The following is a 9,803-nucleotide window of genomic DNA, read 5'->3' as shown; positions in this document are numbered from 1 at the left end:
ATTCACCACAGCAAAGATCAACAAGTGCAAATGACTAGAGCAAATTCGGAATCCAAGCCAGCTAGTTCATCAGGGAAGGCTGCTAGGAGTGGGGGAGTTAGAGGGGTATGCAAAGAGAAACCCAACAGGGCATGGAACACATTAGGAGAAGAGCAGGAGTACCTCTGGCTGATGGTGCTGAGGCAGGTGAGCAAACCATAAATGAGGCTGGAGACAGCTTTGCTGGCCTGGAGCGAGGAGCTGGATTCAGGAACCAGCATGAAGGGGAATGGAAGGGGGCAGGTTTTGAAGCCAGGCTGGGTGATCTGAATTTGCTGAGAAACTGGGGCCGACTGGGGATGCACGAACGTGTCAGGTAGAGTGTGCGAGTGTGTGTGTGTGCACTCACACTTGTCTGGATAGGTGTGCACTCAAGTTTGCATGTTTTTTTCTGTGTTGTGTGTGTAGGGGTATGTAAATCCAGGTGGCTTTGTGCCAAGTGGTTTTGTACCCCAGGCTCTTGTCTATCCATCTGTGTGACTGGCATGTAGCTATGCCTGAATGCATTTGTTCATTTGTGTGTTTCCATGGGGTCATGTGCGAATGGTAACTCAGTTGCTTTTTGTGTATTTTATTTGGCTACGTGTGGTGAAGGGCAGCGTGTGTATTTTGCGTGTGTGTGTGTGTGTGTGTGTGTGTGCTCGTGTCCGCAGGAGGAGTGGGGCCGGCAGGGAGCCCTGGCTACCCAAGCATTGCCGTCTGTCTCTCTCCCTCCACTGGCTCCATCTGCCCTCTCTGAGGTCGTGACAAGGAGGCAAACAGCAAAACGGCAAACAGCTACGGCGGGAGAAGCAAGAACATTGTAAGCCCCGCGCAGACTCCCCCTGCGGGGGAGAAAGGGACATTAACAGCCAAAGGGACGGACGGACGGACACACACACACACACACACACACACACACACTCCCTCCTACACACACAAACTCACTCACTCCTGCGCACACAGGCTGCTCCGCGGACACGCTTCACGAAGCAGGTGCGCCCACGCGCAATACCCTCCTGGCTCACAGGCCTTCGCACGCACAGGACACACACACACACACACACACACACACACACACTCGCTCCCGGCCTCCCTGCCGCCGCCCCTCCTCTGAGCCCTGCGGCCCGTCCTTCCACACCTCCCAACGCCTGCAGGCGTTGGGGGAGCTGGGGCTTGGGGCGCTCACTCGGACCTCGGAGCCAACCGCCAGATACCTAATGGCTCCTTTGGCTGTGGAACGGGGTGTGCGTGGGTGTCCTCTCCTTCACTCCTTCCCCAGCCCCGTCGCCTCCCACCCCCTTCCGGCCCGCGGCAGTTTCCGAAATCGCCCGGCGGCCGAGAATTCATTAGCGGGGGGCGGATGTAAACGCAGCGCGGTGGAACGTTTTAATTAGGCCTGAACAATAAACAAGCTAAACGAGGCGCGCAGGGCTCCCTGGCGGGCCCTCAGCCTCCTCCGCGCGGCGCGGACTCATTACGGCTGCAGCCAATTTCATGCCAGCGCCGAGCACTGGCTGGGCCGGGAGTGGGGCTGGGGGTGGGGGTGCGCTTTGGGCCTTCAGCGTGCGGAGCGGGGGCGTCTCGGGGCGAGGGCAGCGGGCCGGTGCCGGGGCCGCAGCGCCCGCATTTCTGCACCATCCACCTGCCTTTTTCAGTGTCCTTGAGATGACGCTCCCTCCCCACACCAGAGCGGCCGGCTGGAGCGTCTAGCTTGCTTTTTAGGGTCTCTCTCCCGCCTCTTTTCCTCCCCCGCTCCCTCTCTCCTTGCGGCTGACTCCAGCTCCCCCTCGGTGCCCGTAACCCTCCTTTCCTCTTTTTGCCGCAGTCTTCGTCTCTTCCACAGGGTCTCTCCCTCCCCCGCTCCCCATGGTTGTCAGACTTTCTCCTGGACTTTCTCCGCTCCGCGCCGCCCGCCCCGGATGCCGAGCGTGGTAGACTCTGCAGCCCGGCTCCTCGCTGCCTGCCGGCGCTGACTACAGCCCCCTCTTGGGTTCCCCTCCAAGGTCCCTTCCGCTCGCCCCCCTCTGCCCGCTGCCGCCGCCGCCTTCCAGGCCCCTCCCCGCCCTCTGTCTCTTTCTGCCTGGGTTCTTCTTTGGGCCTTCTACCCTCGAGTTTCAGGTACGGCCCTGGGCATTGCTCCCGCACCCTACTAATTGGGGCTCTTCTGGACCGATCCAACCAGAGAAGTCGAGTTTGGCTCGTTTCCTTCTCTCCCTTTTTGGAAGCTGCAGACACTGCTTGCTGGCCCTCAGGCTCTGTTAGGACTTCCCTGGTTCTAGGTGGCGGTGGGTCTGTGGCTATGTTGGAATCCCAGACCTGGGCCTCACCATGTGAGTCTTAACCTGGGCTTGTTCAGTTGTAAAATGTGGGAAATAATTTTAGGTGCTTCATGTGGGAATTAGCGCTGTGATAACGAATGTAACATGCTTGGCACATGGGACTTAAGTCTATTGGCACTTCACTTCTGCCTTTCCTCAATCTGCTCCTCTCCCTAGCCTGGAGTTTTCTTAAAGTGTTTTGAGGAGAGAAAACCAAAATTACAGACTATAGGCCCCCACAAATTGAATATCAGAAATTGCAAATGGTTCAACCTAACAAATGCATTAGGCTCTGATTGCAAGAAGTGCTGTTGAGTGTGTACAAGAAGGGAGGACTGGGACTGGACTGACCTGCAGAACAAAGGAAACCATGTGGACTGGCACACTGGACTGAGCAAATTAAAACCTACGGGACATGTCAACCTGCATTAGTCCTGCCTCGGCAGTATGGCTGCCCTCTTAGGGCTGCAGAGTCATGGGCCTGTGTCCTCTTGGGGGCTGCAGTAGATCTGGGAGTTCAGCTCCCCCAAGACTCCTGCACCAAGGCAGGAACCAGACTCCTAGAACCTCATACCGTCATACTCCTCTCCCATCTATACATCTGACACACACACACACACACGTCCTTTGAGATTTTTAAAGGAAAATTGCGAAGTGTGGGCCTGGAATTCTGTCCCTGCTTTAGTTTCTTTCCCTAGTTTCCTCCTGACTCCTAAGAAGCAGAATCGGTGAGTCGCACACCTTCCCCTGTTTGTGCTGCCCATTGTGTTGGGCACTGAGGGGAGATCCAGAGGGAGGAGCACAGATCCTGCCCTGCGGGAGCTCCTAGGCTTATGGTAAGATGAGGCTGGTCGTCAAGACCAACCAAGAGGCATGGAGCTCTGGGCACGCCCTCAACAAAGGCTTATGAGTTGAGCTGGTCAGGAGCAACTGGAACAAGCCCTGTGACTCTGGCATTGGGGAGACTGGGAATGACCAAATAAGAAAGGATGGAGGAAGATCTGAAAGAAGTCTAGGAGGGTCCCTAGAGGATAGGGAGAATGGTATTCATTTAGTTAGCAGGGAGCAGCAAAACTGAAAGGAGAGAACTAGCAAGTTAGAGCTCTCAGTGAAGTACATTATCTTGGGATAAGGAATGGCCAATGTGAACCTTGGAGGCAGTTGGGGAAGGAATGCATAGGGGTGTGTGTGTGTGTGTGTGTGTGTGTGTGTGTGTTGGGGAATGTGTACTGAGGAGGCCCAGGGGTGGAGGATGCAGGGCTTGGGAGGGCAGGTTTGCTGGGCTGCAGCAGAGAGCCTGGGCTGAGATGTCCTTGAAGACGCCTGGGATAGGGTAGCAGTGGTGGTAGAGGTATAGGACAGCAACGTAAAATGTCCTACTGTTGTAGCTCTACCGTGACCCTGGGCTGGGTAGGCGAGATGCTAGGAAGCCAGGCTGACTTCCTGGGCCCTGATATGTCCTCGTGGGACGTGAAGATGAATGAGTCTGGATTTCATGGGCTAGTGAACCATGGCTAGGTGGAGACAGCTGCTCAGGCTATGAAATGTGGGGAAGAGGCCTCCAGAGGTCCCCAAACAGAAAGAGGGAGGAGATAGAGGTGGGAATGGGGATGGGTAATGGGAAGATGGAAGGCTTGAGACCTCTTTCCTGGCTATCTCCTTTACTCACTCCTTTCATGGATTGAATTATTCATTTTAAAGCTAAAAAATCTTCAATAAATTATCTAGTCTAGACTTTCACCTTCAAAGGGTTCGATATTACTTCCCCATTTCGCAGATGAGGCCTACACAAGTTAACCAACTTGATCGAGATCTCCCGGGCAGAACAGGCTGAAAAGGGCACGAGGAAGCAGGTCTTTTGCCCTGGGTAGGGGAAGTGGGGGTTAATCTCTCCCAGTTGTAGTAGGCTCTACAATTGGCTGCTTCACAGGACAGAACCAGCAGGAGTTGGCATCAGAATGCAGCAACTTTATTCCTGGCTACTTACCAGTTCTGTGACCTGAGGCAAGTTACTTAACCTCTCTGTGTTTTAATTTTATTATCTAAAATGACAACACTAATACTTGATCCTGTGGCTTGTTACTAAGAATAAAATGAGATTTTTGCAAAAAGAACTTTGTACAGTTGAATCTCAGTTTATTAGGCTTTAAAAATCATCCTTCTCTTTGATATCATCCCAGCTTATTCTCTTCATACCTACTAGGGACATCAGCCTTCCTTCTCCTAACCCCTTTGCACTCTCTCCAGCCTCTCAGCCTGGCATTTACTTCCCTCTGATCTTGCTCACATCCCAGACAGCAGGACCCTGTCCTCTCCTGCCTTTGCACTCCTTCCCTCTCTCCAGGACGGGGTTCATAGGGTGCATCCAAACAATGGACACGAGGTGCAGAGAGGTTAAGATAAAACAGGAGAGGGAGGGCTTGGGGAGAAGCCACCAAGCTGCATGCAGGGCTCTTACCCACATGCCATGCGATCCTTGAGCAGGGCATTTGCCAAGATCTGGGGAGGGAAACAATCATCTTCCTCCTGGAGTGAAGGGTGGGATGCGAATTGTTTTCCTAATGTTTAGAGAGACTGTTTTGCCCCATGATGTGGGACACATCACCTGGAGGCCAATCCCCCAGAAAAAGAATAGCAGTTGAGAGAGGGCTTTCCTTTTCCTGTTTGGTGTGTGTGTGTGTGTGTGTATGTGTGGTAGGAAATGTGTTGTTGGAGATTCTATATCATTTCATTTGCCCTAGCATTTACCAACCCTAACTCAAAGGAAATCCTTTCTAAAGTCTATTCTACATTTCTTTTGCTGACAGTAAGCCCACCTCTTTAGTGGAGGTATTATCTAAAGTCCAGGATCTGGTTCAATGTCTTTTGTAAAAGATGTGCATATGTCAGGGAGGGGAAAGTAAAAGATGGAACTTGAAGAAATGGAATGACCCAGCTCCTGGCTTTAATTACATGTAAGCCCTGAACATTCTGAACTTTATTAACCTCTTAAGTGTCCACAGGGGTGGGATGGACCTGATGGGTTTTGCTCCCTGGTCCTCTCTGCAGGGCGTCTCTGGAGGGTCCCCTCTCTATGCTTTTTGCCCATCCCAGCCTTTGGCTGCACACCATTTCTCCTGGCTTCAGGTGGTGCTATAAATCACCTCTCCCAGAAAGGAGGCTACCACCTACCTATCCAGTCCATGTCTCACTGGCTGTCTTTATCTTGCCCAGGATCTTCTGGTTCTTCCTTCTCAGCAAACCCCTTATGCTTTCCTGAGCACCACTTTTTTGGATAACCTGATTAGCTGTTTTGGAGAGAGGGGCTCTTAGCAGGGACCCCTTCTCCTCCTAAGTGTCTTACTAATTACAAACAGAGAAAGCCTGGTCTGTGAAGTTAGACTGCCCCCAGCTCCCTGGCTTGGTGGAGGGAGTCAGGAGCTAGGGGATTCAAAGTGCAATTTCCTGTACCCTTTTCATTTCCTGCTGGGGGTTGTGGAGAGCAATAAGCAAGGTGGGTGGCGAGGGCCAGAAGGACTGGCCAGGTGGGGGATGGGCTGGGGAAGACTTCCCTCCATGTACTCCTCTATCATCCCCTTTTCTGGCTCTTGAGGTGAGTTCTTTGGGGATGAAGCACCTGATAAATGAGGACCTGGTACTCCTTACAATCTCCCTCTTACCTTCTCAAAGTAAGGGAACAGAGTAGAGAGGAGTGGGAAATGATCCAGGTCCGATTATTGTAATAATAGATGATACCACAGGAAGGAACCTTGGAAATCAGTTGGATCTCTTGAAGTTTTATTTTATTTTAAATAGAGATGGGGGTCTTGCTATATTGCCCAGGCTAGGTCTTGAACTCCTGGGCTCAAGGGATCCTCCTGCCTCGGCCTCCCAAAGTGCTGGGATCACAGATGTGAGCCACTGCACCTGGCCTCCTTCAAGTTTCAGATGAGGAAATGGAGGCCTTGGAGAGGGCAGATAATCTGCCCAAGGTTATGTACGTAAGTGGTGGGCTGGTGTGGCTGGGATTTAGCAAACTCTCGTGATTCACTGTTTAGTGCTCTTTCCTCAGTCAGAGTGGGCTGTGGGTCAGTGATGTGTGTGTGTGTGTGTGTGTGTGTGTATACTGGGGATGGGGGATTAGATGGGAGGAAGTGGGGTAGGGAGCAGGGGATCTGGGGAGGTACCTGGATAGCAGGGGACTCCGGGTCCTGAAATGTTCACTCTTTGGTAGGTCCTGTGGAAGAGCGCAGGCAAGTTCTGACTTAGGGAAGCTTTTGTGAGCTGGCTCAGGAAACAGATGTGTGGAAAAAAAGGAGGGGAGAGCAAAGAACTGTGGCCCTTGGAAACTGTTAGCCCCACATCTCTTCTTCCCCTCTCCACAGTCAGAGGTGGATGAGGTGGGGGAGGGGGCATGACAGAGGACAAAGGAGCCAATTATTGAGTGAGTGGATTAATTGATTAATTGTCCAGAAGCTTCCAGTGCTCCCCCAACAATGACATCCCCTCCCCCGACCCCAGTCAGGCATGGCCTCGGTTGGCCTGGATTATTAATTAGGGCTTGAAGTCATTTAACGATGATTTCATTATCGATGTGCTGTCTGTCTCGGGCTCAGCCCGGTTGCCAGGGCGACTCTGATCGATTGCCTTCCGGTCTTCTTGGCTTGGCCGGCTCCTTCCTTTTTGGAGCCTGGCTGTTGGCGAGCACTCCCTAGCGGCCCCCTCTGGTATTGCAGAGCTTCCCGTTTGCCAGCTTGAGAGACTCAGGTGAAGAACAGAGATCTACAGCTGCCTTGGGGGTCTTTCAGCTACTGATGGACTTAGCTGTTGCCCGGGAACCGGCTTTTCTCCTTTTCTCCTGGGTTGTGAAGTCCTTCTGATTCTGTCCCCTGGCCTTCTACCCATACTCCCTTGGGATGGGTGTAGGATTAGGTAGGGACCTCAGTTGTTTCCTCGCAGCCTTTCAATTTACCTCTGGGAGGCCCAAATAAGCTGTGATGAAGTTCTTCCTGCTGCTAAGCCGACTCCTTAGGCTCTGGCTATCCTGGGACATCTGGCCTCTTGGACCTTGCATGAGGCTGGCAGGGAAGGAGTGGGGATAATTTCCCTTTAGATTGCCTGAGGTAATGTTCTTAGGGTCTTTCCCGGTCCTGAGAGGAGCTGGGGAAGTTGGTCTTTGCAGAGCTCAACTACTTCCTCAGCCTCAAGAAAGTCTGGGGAAAAAATGGCAGGGTCCAAGTTGTCATGCTAAGTCTTAGTTAATGCATGACTTTCTTCAGAAACTTGGCTGGTTACTCTATCTCTGGTCTCTGAAAACCTAGATTCACGCACATTCACTGGTCTCAGGATCTCTACTCTATGCCTCAGTTTCTCCTTTCATGGGTTTTATGTATATATTTGTGGGGTCTGTTACTAGAGAGTTTCTTGAAGGCGTCGGTCATGGCTTCTCAGTAGGTGTCTAAATTGTTGACCCCAAAGTAATGGATAGTCACTGGTGTCTTATCTCCTTTATCCTTTGCATGCTGCTGATTTCGTTCTCAAATGCAGATCTCTCCTCAGTCCTTACCTCTCTTTGCTCCTCTGCCCTCGACCCCTGACCAAAGACTGTCCCCAGCACCCTCCCCAGAACGTGCCTCCCTTGCCTGCCTGCCTCTATTTCTTCTCCTCCTCTGCCCCACTTCCCCTTCTACTGGTTGTGCCAGGCTGCATTAGCTCTGAAAAATTTAGAGTTGGGCTTCAGGCCTCTCTGGACTGCAGCATTTTGGGGACAGGAAGGCAGGTTGGGTTGTCATGTCCATGTAGGGGTCTCTGCGAGCCCCCCAGGTTGGCTCTGGGAGAGAGCCTGGGGGCTCTGGCAGCAGCCTCACCCTATCAGCTTTCTGGGCACATCCACCACCGAGCAGCACCTGAGAGGGGAAGCGGCTCAGCAGCGAGCTGAGTGAGATTGAAGAGGATCATAAAGAAAATATATATCCCCCTCCCTGGCCTCACTCCCTCCTCCTGCTCTGCACTTGCCTCCTTCTCTCTCTTTGTCTCACTCCCTCCCCCCTCTTCACTGCAACCCTGTTTTCTTTGTTCCTTCTTTGCGTCTGTCACCCTCATCTCTGTCAGGCAGGTCTGTCTGTCTGTCTGTCCGCCATTCTATCTATCTCCTTGACTTCAGATATTTTTTGGTCTGAGTTTTTCTAGGACTGTGTCCGCCATCAGCCCTTCTCTCTCCCTCCCCGCTTCCCTCCCTCAGTCTCCAAGGGTCTCTCATACCATCACGTCTTTATGAGTTTCACTGTGTGTGCCTTTTAGTCTCTCCATCCACCTCCCCTCCCATCTGTCTCATTTGGCTGCCTCCGCATCGCTCTTCCCATCTCTTGCCCTCCATTCCATCTCTCCTTTTTGCTTCTCCCTGTCTCTTTCAGCGTCTTCTCCTCTCTCTGGCTCACACCCCTGCCTGCCTCTCATCTTCCCCACTCCCACCCCTCAAGGTTCAGATACTTCATGTGAAATCACCTGGATGGGCTCCAGCTGTCAGGGCCCCCCATTCCGTACCCCCTTCTCCCAGGAAGATTTACAGCCGCAACTCAGCATCTTCTGCATTCCCCCCAAGCCCTGGGCCAGTTCTTTTCATTACCTGATGATTATCTGGGGGCCCTGGCATTTCCCCCAGCCTCCCACCCTCTACCCAGCAGGCAGTGAACAGTACAGGGAGAAAGGAGAAGGGATTGCTCTTGGGACCAGATGCAAGGACATGGAGACCCTCCCCCTGTGCCGCCCTTCTTTCCCTCAAGCAGATGCACATCTGGGAAAATCCCAGCTTGAGGCAGGGGAAGACAGCTTAGGACTGTTGGAGCAGACATAAATCAAACACCCAGATGCCCCTCCCCTACTGTTCTGTCATTACAGCCATCCTTCCAATTCCTGCCTGTCTCCTTTGCCTCTAGGCATCCTGGCTCTGTAGTCTTGACTGGGGCCACTCATCCACTACCCAGCATAGTGCCAGGCACAGAGGAGGTGCTCAGTTAATGCCCTTGGTCCATGTCTAATAGAGAAGCACTATGGCAAAGTCAATGTGGTGTTTAGGTTTTTCTCAGTTGGCAGTTCTTTCTGAGATCTGGAGCAATTCTTCCTGCTCTAATTCCAACATTATATCTTAGTATATAATTAGTATAGACTGTACTTCCCAGGGTCTTGCCTCTACCCTTCTCCTCCCCTCTCTCGCCTCCACCCCAGTCTTTCATCTCGTTTAGGTTGTAGAGGATTAGCAGCCCTATTGAGTAAAGGCAGCCGTGCCCCTTTCCCTTGAGACCAGTGGCTTCTTGAGCTGATCACTGGTCCATTCGGCCCTCAATCTCTATGCCGACCCCACCTGTTCTGTCCCTGGGAGTCCAGTCTCGTCTGTTTGAAGATTGACGTCAGGAAAGGAGGAGATACCTTCCTTTAGTCACCTGTTTCAGGGTGTTGGAATCCCTACTGTTTGAATATCTCCATTCC

At 52.4% G+C, this 9,803-nt stretch overlaps 1 long non-coding RNA gene across 1 annotated transcript; it reads right to left on the bottom strand.

Annotated features, from left to right (window-relative positions):
• Positions 1-292: 292 nt before the first annotated feature.
• Positions 293-6,726, bottom strand: LOC105503558. The gene is made up of 3 exons (XR_001000500.1): positions 6,506-6,726; positions 5,511-5,626; positions 293-816 (listed from the first exon to the last, which is right to left on the bottom strand). It is a non-coding gene; the product is annotated as an uncharacterized LOC105503558 (long non-coding RNA).
• Between the last annotated feature and the right edge of the window lie 3,077 nt (positions 6,727-9,803).

Source organism: Colobus angolensis, unplaced genomic scaffold (genome assembly GCF_000951035.1).
Source record: "Colobus angolensis palliatus isolate OR3802 unplaced genomic scaffold, Cang.pa_1.0 Scaffold87, whole genome shotgun sequence".
In the NCBI taxonomy this organism is placed as follows: domain Eukaryota; kingdom Metazoa; phylum Chordata; class Mammalia; order Primates; family Cercopithecidae; genus Colobus; species Colobus angolensis.
The sequence above is the reverse complement of the archived record's forward strand: the minus strand, read 5'-3'. Positions and strand labels throughout refer to the sequence as shown.